The sequence below is a fragment of the Hippoglossus hippoglossus genome, chromosome 8, assembly GCF_009819705.1.
Source record: "Hippoglossus hippoglossus isolate fHipHip1 chromosome 8, fHipHip1.pri, whole genome shotgun sequence".
Classification (NCBI taxonomy): Eukaryota; Metazoa; Chordata; class Actinopteri; order Pleuronectiformes; family Pleuronectidae; genus Hippoglossus; species Hippoglossus hippoglossus.
The window spans coordinates 7589949-7602996 of NC_047158.1; the positions used below are offsets into that span (position 1 = coordinate 7589949).

At 42.4% G+C, this 13048-nt stretch overlaps 1 protein-coding gene across 1 annotated transcript in view; it reads left to right on the top strand.

Moving 5' to 3' along the window:
• Window positions 1-397: 397 nt before the first annotated feature.
• Window positions 398-13048, top strand: part of elfn1a (extracellular leucine-rich repeat and fibronectin type III domain containing 1a) — a 70594-nt gene continuing 57943 nt past the window's right edge. Inside the window, exon 1 of the mRNA XM_034593738.1 lies at window positions 398-1067. The gene's annotated coding sequence lies outside the window, so the exon portion shown is untranslated. The remainder of the gene's footprint in view (window positions 1068-13048) is intronic.

Genomic DNA, 13048 nt, shown 5'->3' on the forward strand with positions numbered 1-13048 from the left:
CTGCATATACGAATACACAATATTTTCAGACATTATATTTCAATTGGGGCATCATTTAATTACTAAATAGTATTAAATGGACACATTAAACACTTCTTTTGAATATCAAGGGGCCCCCTGCTGGTCGAACGAATGCGAGTTTGCGTGAGGGGGAAAAAAATTATCTCCTGTCATGCAATGACACATTAAACATACCCCCCAACCGGACTGTGTAATTGAGCAATTCAAAGGCATTGCTGTAGCTTCGTGGAGCAGCACATGCACATCCACAGGGAGAGGGAGAGAGCGAGGGGGAGAGAGAGAGAGAGCGAGGGGGGGAGGGATAGAGAGAGAGAGAGAGAGAGAGAGAGAGAGAGAGAGAGAGAGAGAGAGAGAGATGGGGGGGTGGGAGTAAAAGTTTGCTCACGGATAAACCCCCGTGACGTCGCTGACACTTTTCACTCCGACCTATCTTCATTAACCTGAAACTGGTCCCCGTCTATTTACCGGGACACCGGCCATGGCGCGCTCCCACTTCCCTTGACGCGCCACAAGCGCTGCGTGTCGAAGCCGCCACCATTTATAGCCTCGCGCTGACAAACAATCTTATTATGAGATTTAAACTTTGCCTCGGCTAGACTGGAGGATCAACACGCGCTCCTCGCACTTGTCCAACTGATACACTAATACCTCCAGCCACCCAGCACCACATCCACCTAACCCGCCTCCGTTGGTTGTGGTTAGACGCCGGAGTCAGCGCTCGGTGAACCAGAGGCAAAGCGGGTCTGTTCGGCACAGGCTACATATAGAACAAGCGCTGAAAGGAGCTCAGCCTCGAATTAAATCACTCACGGCAAAATGGATCTTTGAGACTCTCCCCTGACGCAGGCAGCCGCCGCTCTGCGCGCCTCCAAACAGAAAACTACAAAACTGGGATTCTTTCTTCCTTTCATTTTTTTCCTCCACTATCAACAGAAAAAACAGAAAACATATACTGTCTCTTTGAGAATGTCTTCGTGGTGACATACGCTGAGCCGCCAGCTTTGCACCGGGAGGAAGAAGCTCTCTGCTCCGCAATCGTCCAGCAGGTAAGTCGGTGTATTTACACTTTAATGTCGCAGCAGAGTTTTATAAGAGACGTGAGGGTTTCTGTACTTTATAGTTGGTCGTGCGTGCGCATGAGGGGAGTGTGTGGCTGTAAATCTTTAGGGTTAAGACGAGGATTTGAACAGTGTCGTGTGTGTGTGTGCGCGCGCGTGCGTGTGTGTGTGCGTGTAGCAAAGTGAACGCAAACCGTAAACAACAACGCACGGCTCAACTTGTGAGCAGAAGCCGGTGCATTTCGTGCTCGGTTCGGTCAGAGCTTTGCAAGATGACACGCTGATGTGTGAACGGGACTCTGTTTGGCTTCATGTATGATACAAGTTCCCCCTTTTGCTAAATTTCATCAACATATATTATATTTATATTAATGAACCTACATGCTGGTCGATTTTATGACAATATAAGATTTGCGTCCACCAGATACAGCTCCAGTTAAAGAACTTCACAAGTGTAAACCTCGACCAACTCCGCCCGCATGACATGTCGCTTCAGCACCACGGACAGCTCCACTTCACCCTCACACACGTAAACTCATATTTTTTAAAATGCGAATGAGACTTAAACACGAACAAGAAGGATTAATATTAATAAGACCCTTTTTTATAAGTTAAATAAAAAGTGTGGTCCCTGCACTGCTATGGGCTTGAACCCAGCCCACACAGTCACAACATGACAGCCCGTTTCACAAATCTCTGTATCATAAAACCTTGCATTAAGTCATGGCACACTACATGACTCATTGCAATTTGAAGCGCAACTTTAACGTGATTAATGCACAACCTTTTATGTTGTGATTACACAGTCTTGTACTTACAGCAGGCTACAGTTGTGCAGTCTCACTCAGATTAGCTGAGGATTTTGCTGCGTATGTGCCATCTGTCTGGGGAAAGCATAGTACAAACTACACGCTAGACATCTCCATGCATTTGACTTGCACAGAGGCTTCATATGGATTGATCTCTTTTCTTTTTCGAAAAAGGGCTAATTTCTAAAGATGTTCAGCCAACCCCTTTTCACACAAATGAAGATTTCCCTGAAGGAGGAGGAGGAGGTGGTGGTAGAGGGTGGGTGGTTATGTGGGTGGGGGGTGGGGGTGTTCAGTGGTCCAAAGCACACAGGGCAGAAAAAAAGCTGAAACGATGCCAGGTTTAATATAACCTACACCTGCGGTCCCAGCCAAAGAAATGACAAGCGAAGGGAGCGTTCCTGTGGCTTATTCCTCTCAGCTGCACAGGACGTAGGTGTGCGAGTGCGGCATCACCTCTTCTGCTTAAATAATGTCTCACTGCCTCGGCGACATTTAGAGCAGGGAAGCGTTTTAAAAAGAAAATCTCAAACAATCTGTCTTACGTCGCTGAACTGCCTGCATTGTATTAACTATCAGAAGTTGCCCTTGTTCCGGTTATTTCAAACAAAAGATCAGCCCCATCTTAGTCCCCAGCTTAGTGAATCAACATCCCTCCAACTTTTGAATGTCTCGAGTTGTAAGTGTTTGAAAACGTCTTCATTTTGCTGCTGTTGCTAAAGCTGCCTCTTGCATTAGCCCTCACATCTTCCTTCTCCCTCTGTCCCCGTCTCCCTTATCTTGATTATGCAGCTGGATGATTGAGTCAGCTATTTTGTATGCAAGTTGCTTTAGCTTGGTTCTTTGTGGAGGGGGGGGGGGGGGAGAGAGAGAGAGAGAGAGAGAGAGAGAGAGAGAGAGAGAGAGAGAGAGAGAGAGAGAGAGAGAGAGAGAGATGGCAAGAGAGGGAGAGAGAGACAGAGAGATCGTGCTGAGGATACTGAGAGAGAATTACAGCTTCTCATGATGGTGTGGAGTGGAAAAGACGAGGCTGCCCTGTACGATAAATTGCTGTTTGAGAGAGACAGACATCCTATGGGGACAGCGGTTTTGGAAATGTTACTAACCCTCTCTAAATGGAAATGGCAGCACAAATTATAGTGTACCCCAGCTCCACACTGCAAATGATTTAAACTCAAGCACCCAAAATGCTCTCTTACCAAGTTTGTCTGATATAAGCCTATCGTTTGAATCGATAAGGATTGCAGAGCTGACTCATTTTATATTGTGTGTGGGTATACATATTTATGTAGTGTTATGGAGATGATTGTATAAAGCATGGATTCCTGTTTTAAGCACCAAAAAATCCTTAAATTTAAATAGCGGCAAACCTTTAACACTGAATCCAGTCACGGACTTAAACCGTTGCTCCCTTCCACACCTCAGTTTTTTTGTTGCTATACTGACATCAGATGAAATCATCTTCATGCCTTTATCCTGTGTGTAAGGGCAACGTGCTTGTTTCTTGTGGTAACTCCAGTTACATTTATATAGATGTTGTTTGCTGCATCAGTGAAAAATGAGAGAAAACTCTAAAAGAGCATGTTTATTTTTTGCAAACTTACCGAGGCTTGGCCAGGGGCACTTTGGGGCGGTGACGCTCTGGTTGTATGGTTAACAATGTGTAAAGTGTAATCAAAGGGACCAGTCAGGGTTTGTAGGCAGAGACTGTGAAACATATGGTACGACAGCACGGTGTATTTCACTTCCACGGCTCTCCACAGCCGTTGAACTCAAGCTGCGACTTCCTGCGCCATGAGTAGCGAGTGGCGTTTTACAAGAGCTGTTGCACCACCTCAGTCTCGGGCGTCTCATGTGACATCGAGCTCGGAGCTGTTTAAAATGAAAATGGGCTGTTTTACCTCAATAAGATTGTTATTATTGTGAAATTATTCATGGAGGGGGGGGAATAAAAGAGAGGAGAGAGAAAATGTGTAATTTCTTCCATCTTCTATAGTAGGTGTTTAATGTTTGGACTGATGAAGAAAAAGCCCATATGCAGCAGTTAGATTAAATGTATTTTTTACAATCTGTAGCTGTAAGTATATTAGTCTTAGTCTGTTAGTGGAGGAGTCTGTGATTTCTGGTCTGGATTCAACTTCCCTTCATGTGGGATGTGCTGGAAATATTCTATGTCATCGCATTAATAACTCACTTCACGGTTTACTCTCTTCACCGTCCCATAACTGTATCAGAGTTTAATGAAGACACTGTCACTGCTTCACATGAAATGCATAAAACAAGTGGAGGCTTTTGTTGTGAGGTGCTCACAAGAAATACCAAGTTGGAATAATTTTGGGCCAAATTTTGCATTAAATCTATTTGAGACACTGTAAACACATGCATTAGCTCTCCCCTCGTATAGGAGGAATTAGCAGCTCTACAGGTGTTGTTGCTGTTGGATTGAGCAGCTCTATGGGTCATTACCACCCGTAACCACAGGTGTCACCATAGCAGCCATGTCTGAAATCTTAAGGATGAGGAGAACTTCTATTTAAACTTACCTCTTAAGGATAGCGATAACTTAATTATACACTATACTATCACAATTTAACAGATGAGAGCTTTCAGTCTTCACATAAAAAGGTTAACCTTCATTCCTTGGTTTTTTAACGATGTCGTCTCTTACCGGAGCTAAACACCCTCATTAATTAACTTTGACAACATGCGGCGATGAATGCATAATAAATGCTGTAGAAACACACTTAAGGTTGAATGTTTATGTCTCAGCATTTAAAATTCAGTGGCAGGAGGACAGCACAGTAAAAGGACATCACCATCAATGCCATTTGTCAGAGTGACGCCTCAGGACAAGAGTCCTGAAAAGTAAACGTTATTGAAAGTAACTTAACATTCAGCAAAGAAAGGCAATTTGTTGAGGGTTTCCAATATCTAATACAGGCTGGAACTAGAAGATAAGGCTGGAAATACAAACAAAAAAAAACTGCAGCCGTCCTCCGACACATTTCGTTTAGCTACTGCAAAACAAAGATGCACCTTCGCTGAGATGATATCTCCTAGAATGCATGCAAGAAAAAAAAAAACACGAGCACACTGCACCTTGAATCGGCAGCTCATGAGTCGTTAGCTGCATATTGCATTCGCAGAGCTGTGGCCTGCTCCCATCTCGAGACAGAATGTATTTGAGTTGACTCAGGGGAGTTTATTTAATGAAAGTGGCCGTGATGGCCCTTTGGATTCCAGGCGCGTTCAGAGGAAAGAAAACATGGTAGGTAGGTGTAACCATTATTGCTGAGTGCTTTCATTTCTTCAATTCACATCTCATGCGCTGATTACAGTTGAGTAGAAAATGAGATGACTGCCACTTATATGGTGCATGTTCTGTTGCATATTCGATGAAAGACTGTACGCGAGAAGAAATCTGGTGACAGGCTGGAAGGAGCGACTGCACCACAGATTGTGAGGATCAACCCGCAGAAGCAGGGATTCACTGGAGGGTGTGAATCAGTCATAATTAATTTAGGAGAGCACAAAAATTAATCCACCCGAGAGTGCCAGAAACGTTTCTGTGTAGTTTCCCCAGCCACCTGCTGGCTGCCTTATGATAGACGAAAACCTTTAGTAAACAAGCATCACGAAATGGCAGAGTGAGGCGGACTGAACGTTGCTCTGTCTCTTCCTTGCCATCTTCTCGGCAAAAAGTAATTAGATGCTTGGATGCAAAACACCGTGGCAGTGTATCTGCAGGCACCTGCTCCACTTGATGAATATCGTGCACAAGGAGAGCCCATTAAAGCCGGCGATACATAGCGGTTCTGTCAAAGCTCACTTCAGAAGCCGGATTTGTTTATGTCCGGCTGCTTTCGCTCAATTCACGCATTTTGTAATGTCAAATAATGCGTATAATGATTACTGCAGTATAATGAGACCAACCTTATGGTGTGTTGGTCACCGTGTAATTATAGACGGAGAGCAGCGGATCAGGCCGGGGGACTTAAAACAATAAATTATAGCTGCAAAGAGTTTAGAGATACAGGAACATAGAGATGGTCCAAAAATGTGCAGGGCTGCTGCAGCTCTACGTGGCGAGTATGCAACATATTTCCTCTGTGCATTGTGCACTCAACAGCACAAACCAATACGCTGTACATTAACACACACCAAGCACAGCAAGGCCTCAGATAACTCCTCTACTCTTATCTATTTTTCATTAGTTTAAGGGCCATGGCACATAATTTGTACATTGGAGTCATAAATATCATAAACTATCTCTAATAAATACATTTGCATCTCTAAGTAGAAATCAAGAAGAAAAACAGGATACACTGTTAAAAACTGTATTGTTATGACACTTCATAGACAGGCCTACTATCTGTGTGTATCTGTACCAATTATTGTTGCATGCGGCAAAAATATTGATTCAGATTCAACAGCCGTGGTTTTGACATATTATCAAAGTTGTTTGAAATTGTACATTTAGCTTTAGCTGACAGAATGATAAAAAATCATTAATATAACAGTGATAGAAAACAGATTTAGTTTTTCTATTTTGGCGTGAGGATTTTTGAATTTGTCCTGAGCACATTATTTTTGCACAATCTGTATTGGTTACACAGAAATTACTATGATCAAAGCATATTTTGCTGTAAGTCCCTTGTCCTTTGTTTCAACATCTGCCTTTAAATTAAATTACAGCTTTGTCAAACATCATCACTCTATACAGTCACATACTCTGAGGTGCCAATTAGGAAGTGGTAGCAGTCATGAAGGCCATATTTAGTCGCCATTAATGTCGGTCGAATATACGGGTGTAATTAGGTCTATTATTCATTTTCCTTTGGTCCAAATGATGCCAGAAAGGAATGAAAAAAGGGATCTGGCGACTGCGCCGGCTTTACCCTTTGCGTTTGTCTGACAACAAAAGAGATGATGAATAAATAGCTGAAAATCTGAATTAGTCTCACAGACTCTACTGTCTAGACTGCGACTGCTCTTCATTGATCATAGAAGGGATGCTGTCAAAATAAAGACACGACCGATCCTATACTGCAGCGTGTTGAGGGAAATGATGAATCATAATACACGGCCCTGTCATTTCACTTCCCAACACAAACAAGCTGCAGCTGATGGGACGGAGGCCCCGGGTTCATTCTTAAGAGCTTTGGTGCATTTTTATCTGGTGCAATCTTGACTTTGAAACAACACCGATGTCACTAAAGTCACACCTGCCGGTAAAGAAGAGTTTTCTTGAATTAAACCCAACAGGTTCGGTGTGAATGTAACGTCAGGTGATGACAATGTGCCAAAATGACGTTATTCATTCATCGGAAATAGGTGATTTTCTGAAACTGGAAATGTAATTTAGTTTACAGCTTAGTGGATGTTAAAGTGAAACTCTACCCCCTAAGTTTTGGCTGAAATGTTCCTCCCTGGAAATGAAAAAAAAAAATGCCTTTAGAACACAATGCTTGGAGGCGGGGCTTAACCAATGTCCCGAGCTGGTCTTCATCGTCAATAGACTCCGGAGGCGAGAAGGCCTCTACTTCATACAAAATGTCTGTCGCAAAAGTATGTGCGCGAGAGCAGGAGAGGGGCAGGACAGGATATGATGTGGTAGCTTCGGGGGTTTAGTTTCAGCATGAATATTAAAACAAGTGCAGCTTTCCAGATTCCCACTCATGAGTGGTTAGTTGTGGTGGAGGGCTGCCCACCTTTGATTAGAGGGTGTTAACTTTTTCAAACATGTACATGTGTAAGTACGTAGAAAGGTCCCAATTATTTGTCTCTATGCAAGTGTTGGTCCTGCAAGGTCCAAGACAGTTTGAAACACTTGGCGGCGTTATAAAACAAAACTCAAAATAAAACGTAATCATAAGTTAAGTTGTGAGCCATGTTCAAACCATAAATGTTTATATTTTTTACATTTGATAATAAATCCAGCATTAATGTGCTTTCAATAAAAGAGTATCATATTATTTAGTTAAAAAAACACATGTAAGTGTGCTTTAATTATTTAACAATGAACAGACAGGTAATGACTACAGGGAAGTTCTCGTACTCTTCCTGTATCACGACACACAAAGAAGCAAACACGTGATAACACGTGAACACACTCTCTCTCTCTCTCTCTCACTCTCTCTCTCTCTCTCTTTGAAAAGACACGACACCAATCACATTAATTGGTTCCTCTGGCAAATATAAAAACTCAACAAGCAGGTCTGCAAAGTCCAAGGCGTTAAAAAGTCCACCGAAATAAAATAAGGTACATTTAAAATTTGATTAACTGAGCCGTCAGTCAATCAAATTAAAGTCAGCCGACTTGATATATCTCGCTCTCGACTGGTGTGATTAGTCACTTTGCAGTTTCCTTCCAATTATGCATTTCAGAGCAGCAGCCTTTAAAGACGACAGATGCTCTGTGAATGAAGCCCCTCCCACGTGCTACGCTGAAGGAAACACTTTCCATCAACACAAGGAAATAAAGATTCTTTCAGGTCAAAAGGGGCATCATTATAATCAATAGCAAACTCCCCGCCCTGTGAATGTTAAGTAACTTCAGTCTTTGTTTGTACACGTCGAGTACACTAATGCTCTACTGAGGATATCAACCTGTTCAATGACTTCTGTAAACATGAAGCGCTAATTAACTTGTTTTTATTTTTCGTCAGCGCTGCCAGCAGGCAACAGTGTGGGTCTTTAAACGCTTTGACCCTCAGTCTTTCCGTCCTGCACTCTTTGACGAACACTTGTCGAGTATCAGCTATTCCTCCGCCTCTTCATAGACAAAGATGTCTATTATCCCTGATGCTGTTAAATGGTAATCCTTTTCTTTCTACATTTTTCACACTTTTGTAGTTTATCCTCTCATGCACATGAATAACATTTCCCGGATTCTCGCACCGCTCCCAGATGTGTCCCATTTCAGCGTCTTTGTGTCCAAAATGAATCATTCAGCCAACACATTTTTGTGCTAATGTTAGAGAGGCCTTTTTGTCAGAGGTAAACCTTTCAGAGCGACAACAAAAAAGCTGACTCTGTGGTTTGTTTGAGGAGTCTATTGCGCCTGCTCTGAAACTGAGCGGGTAATATTACTTGGATTTAGAAAACACAACTTGACTTTTCTTCAGTAGAAGTGAACTCTGGACCCGAAGTGGGTTTACAGGATGAGTGGGCCACATATTCGAAGAATGGCTACATGGATACATTTGGTGAATACAAAAATAACTAATAAATGAACATTAAATATACAATTTTATATATTAATCTTTACTTAACCTATAACAGTAATTGCCAGTTCTTGGTCAGTCCTATACAATGTTCATAAAGATGGATGACATGATGGCCCCCCGAACATGAAGCCAAAGTGTATCTACCTCCTCCACCTGGTGGCTGGCTGCAGTATAGGTCATTAAACCCACATCCTCCATGTTAGCAGATGGGAAAAGACCCAACCTATAAAGTCAAAACACACGTCAAAAGATGGTTTCTGTCATTTTAGTTAGTTGTTATTACACTCCTTGCCCAAATGCAAATTTTTCTGGTAGGTTTGGCCATAATTAGTTATTTGATTCTATAGAAACGGGGGAAAAGCTGCATGATTGACAGCTGAGACCGAGAATCTGCATCGACAGGACCTCGCTAATGTGGCTCCATCCCCGATCAGCACTGTACAGACTCTTTCATGCTTTCGTATGGATTCGAACTAGAGATCGAGAGCAAGTGAGAGGAAAGGACAGTGTATAGCGAGCAGCCACTCAAATCCACCTTCAGTATATGAGGCAGTGAACACGTACACCGGTTGTTCTCAAACTTATATCACAACTTTTTCTGGTAACTTTCGATACCAGTTAAACAGACTATAGGAAACTGTGAAAAAAGAGAAATCTGTAATGCCAGAATTGTCTTGTCACTGTTCGACACAAACTTAAAGACCTCTGCCACTCAGAGTCAACTCCTAACGTTGCCCAGTAATGTCTCTACCGATGTAGAGCTGTGTTTTGCTGTGCACTCAATTGGCCCTCACCGGCTGAACAAACATTTCTTTCAAGTTACAATCATCTGAAGTGAAAGCCACAAAGACAAGGAGCAATCAGCTGATCAGTGCAGGACTCATCTACACTTTGGTGCTGTGTGAAGGTCATCCCTTAATCTTTCCTCAAACTGCGGTTTCTACTACAATGTGGTTTAAACCGCTGGAGCGAGGTGATTGCTTCCCAATGAGACAACCCTATACAAGTCATACAGATGACATACAGCAGCGCCTTGTGGGTGATGGGCGACCCCCAGTTGACCCGGGTAACAAGGTTATTGGTCAACATCAGACTGTGACTCGTATGTGATCAGAGAAACCTTTAGACCTTAACCTACAAAACGCCTTTGCAGGAGGATTCCAAGAATAAAAATCACTTAATCAAAATATCATTAGACATTTGATTTATTTTTGGTTGTGGATAAAGGACATTTCAAACACCTAAACAATGAATAGAATAATGACTTTAAATTAATATACATAAATTTCCATTGGTGTTTTGAACCACTTTACTTTTCCAGTGGTGGAATGTACATTTATTTAAGTATTGCGATTCAATACAAACTTACTTGAGTAAATGTCATGCTATACACCATGACATTTTGGAATATGTTACATCTGTAATATGTATTTTTTCTTATACAGTGTATATATATTTCCATATTTTTCCATACTTTCTTTTTGCAATAGCAATATATCCATATATGAAAGATCGTTTTAAGTAAAACACCAAGTTTATTTTTTTAAATCAGCTAAACTGAAATACACTTATTATAATGATTAATATGAGCCATAATGTGTTATGGTGTATTTTCACAGCTTGGCACTGCTATTTATACAAAACGTTATTTTTGTATAGATGGAATCAGAGACGCATTGTGGCGTCTACATTTTTGTCCCATTCATAACGAAAAGGCTGCACGAGTGATTGCGAGGGACAATTTCCACTTCCTGCAGTAACAGCCTCTTGACTCAGTGTGTGGCTGTTGAAACAGAAGGCTCTTATCTCACAACAATCCCAGCATCTGCTTTACCGCTGAAGTTCTCTGCCTCCTGAAAGATGCTGGGGGAACAAAACCAAGTCTCTCCACTGCATATTGTTTTAACAGTTCCGTTATTTCAAGACCATTGATTCTCTAGTGAATGAGGTTTGAGCAAAGCTAAAAGCAAGTCAAGCTACGCTGAGTAAGAACATGACTGCTTTAACGACCAGCAGAGGAGGGCAGGGTGTGAATGATAAGGGTGACTGACTCATCAATAATTTCCATCATCCATATGTCCAGCCTTTGCAGCCTGCACACGACCTTGTTTGTGTTGTTGTGGGGAACAAAGGTGAGTTTTGTGAGGAAATAATTAAGTAAAAACGCCTTTTGATCGCTATTGACTCCCAGAGTGTGCAAGCTGCCAGAATACCCATAATGCATCTCTACATCTCAACTTAAAAGCCCTTAAGGGCTTCTGTCAGGATGGTGTATAGCTTTCAAGTTTTGGCCGGCCAGCAGCTTCGCTTACCTAAGCACCCGTGTCTTGTCATGATTAAAGAGTGCCTCATGTTGCAAACTGCGGCCGTGCTACGGCGCGTCACAGGCCAGAACAGAGTTTATTCATTTTTAATCAGTAATACTGGCTAAATCTACAGCCTGTCAGTGAGAAAGTGAAGACAGGACATCGTTACCATAGAAACTGCCTCCAAACTTGGAGCAAACATACCAGCATCCAGCATTCACACCATCAGCAGGCCACAGTGTACCATAACACATCATGTTGGAGAGCGTCGCTGCATACTTGATTTACTGTTCATCCACACCATCGCAAGGTTTTAATACGATGCAGATTATTCAAAGAGCCTGATTTCTACACAGTCATTTAACAATGTCTCTAATAAAGGCCTTGGTGCTTCACCCAATCACTTGCATAAGAGACCCTGAAACAACTAACACATTACCTTAATTAAGACTCACCATGTTTGTCAGTTACACACGTTTCAATTTCTGTGACAATATACGTTTTTTTTATTTTTTACATTTTAAATGTGTCCTTTACAGAGAAGATTGATTGCAGGGAAACAAAGCGAGGCAGAATGCTGGACTTTCAAAGCAATAACTGAACTGAGCCACATCAACAACAAAAAAAAAAGAAAATCACTATGTGGCCCAGAGCTATGAAGTCAGGGCTGCCCTCTGCCAAGTTTCGAGAATGCCGCTACCAAATACAACAGATCATGATTCGGATGGGATGCAGGACCTTTCTTGGCAGCTTCCTTTCTGCTTACAGCAGCAAATCAGAAACGTATCAATATTTACCTGGATAACTGCCACGCTGAGAGAGCCGGAGTCTCTGAACAACAGCCAGATGAATAACATCTCGTGAATATAACTTATTTCCCCCAACAGCAGATGAAAACCGCGGGCGAGCGTCTTTGGAGGACGGAACACTTTTGCAAACATACTTTTCAAAATGAGCATCATCCGGGCCGACAGCTGGCGAGAAAAGTGGCCCGTCCCCAGCTGCGGTGCATCAATCTGACGCTCCACCTGTTGTCTCCTCGCTCACGCCTTCCATTGCTCATTAAACAGCGCTGCCTTTCAGGCCGAATCAGCTCGGCTTGGTGATTGCCCACTGTGAGACCAGAGCGCAGAGAGAGAGAGAGAGAAGGGATCTGCGGTGCCAGATTTTCGGGCCTGTGAGGTGTTGTTCCTCAAATAAATAGGGAGATTATGTGTAAAGCCTGTGTGCCAATTATGCGTGCCCACTTCCTTAGTAAGACACTTGGAATTGCGTGTCATGCGGTGCCCAAAGTTGGAGTCCCCTGTGATATGGTGTATGTCCAAAGTATAAAATGAACAGGAGCTGGAGGGAAAAGATCTGGTTCTTTCAGTGGGTTCTTGTCTGTTAAAAAAAAAACAGGAAGTGTGTTGATCCTTCTGCACACCCACCGCTGAAGTGTCAAAGCCTGAGGAACAATCAATGTTTTCTTCTCATGTCAGGGCAGACTGTCTTTTTCCATGGGCAGATAATGCCTATTTCACACACAGGTATATTCATCTGTGCACTACTTCACCATCAAGATACCATTTCATATGGTGCCTTGATAAAATGAAATATTATTTTGTGTTGCTAAGCAGTGGGTT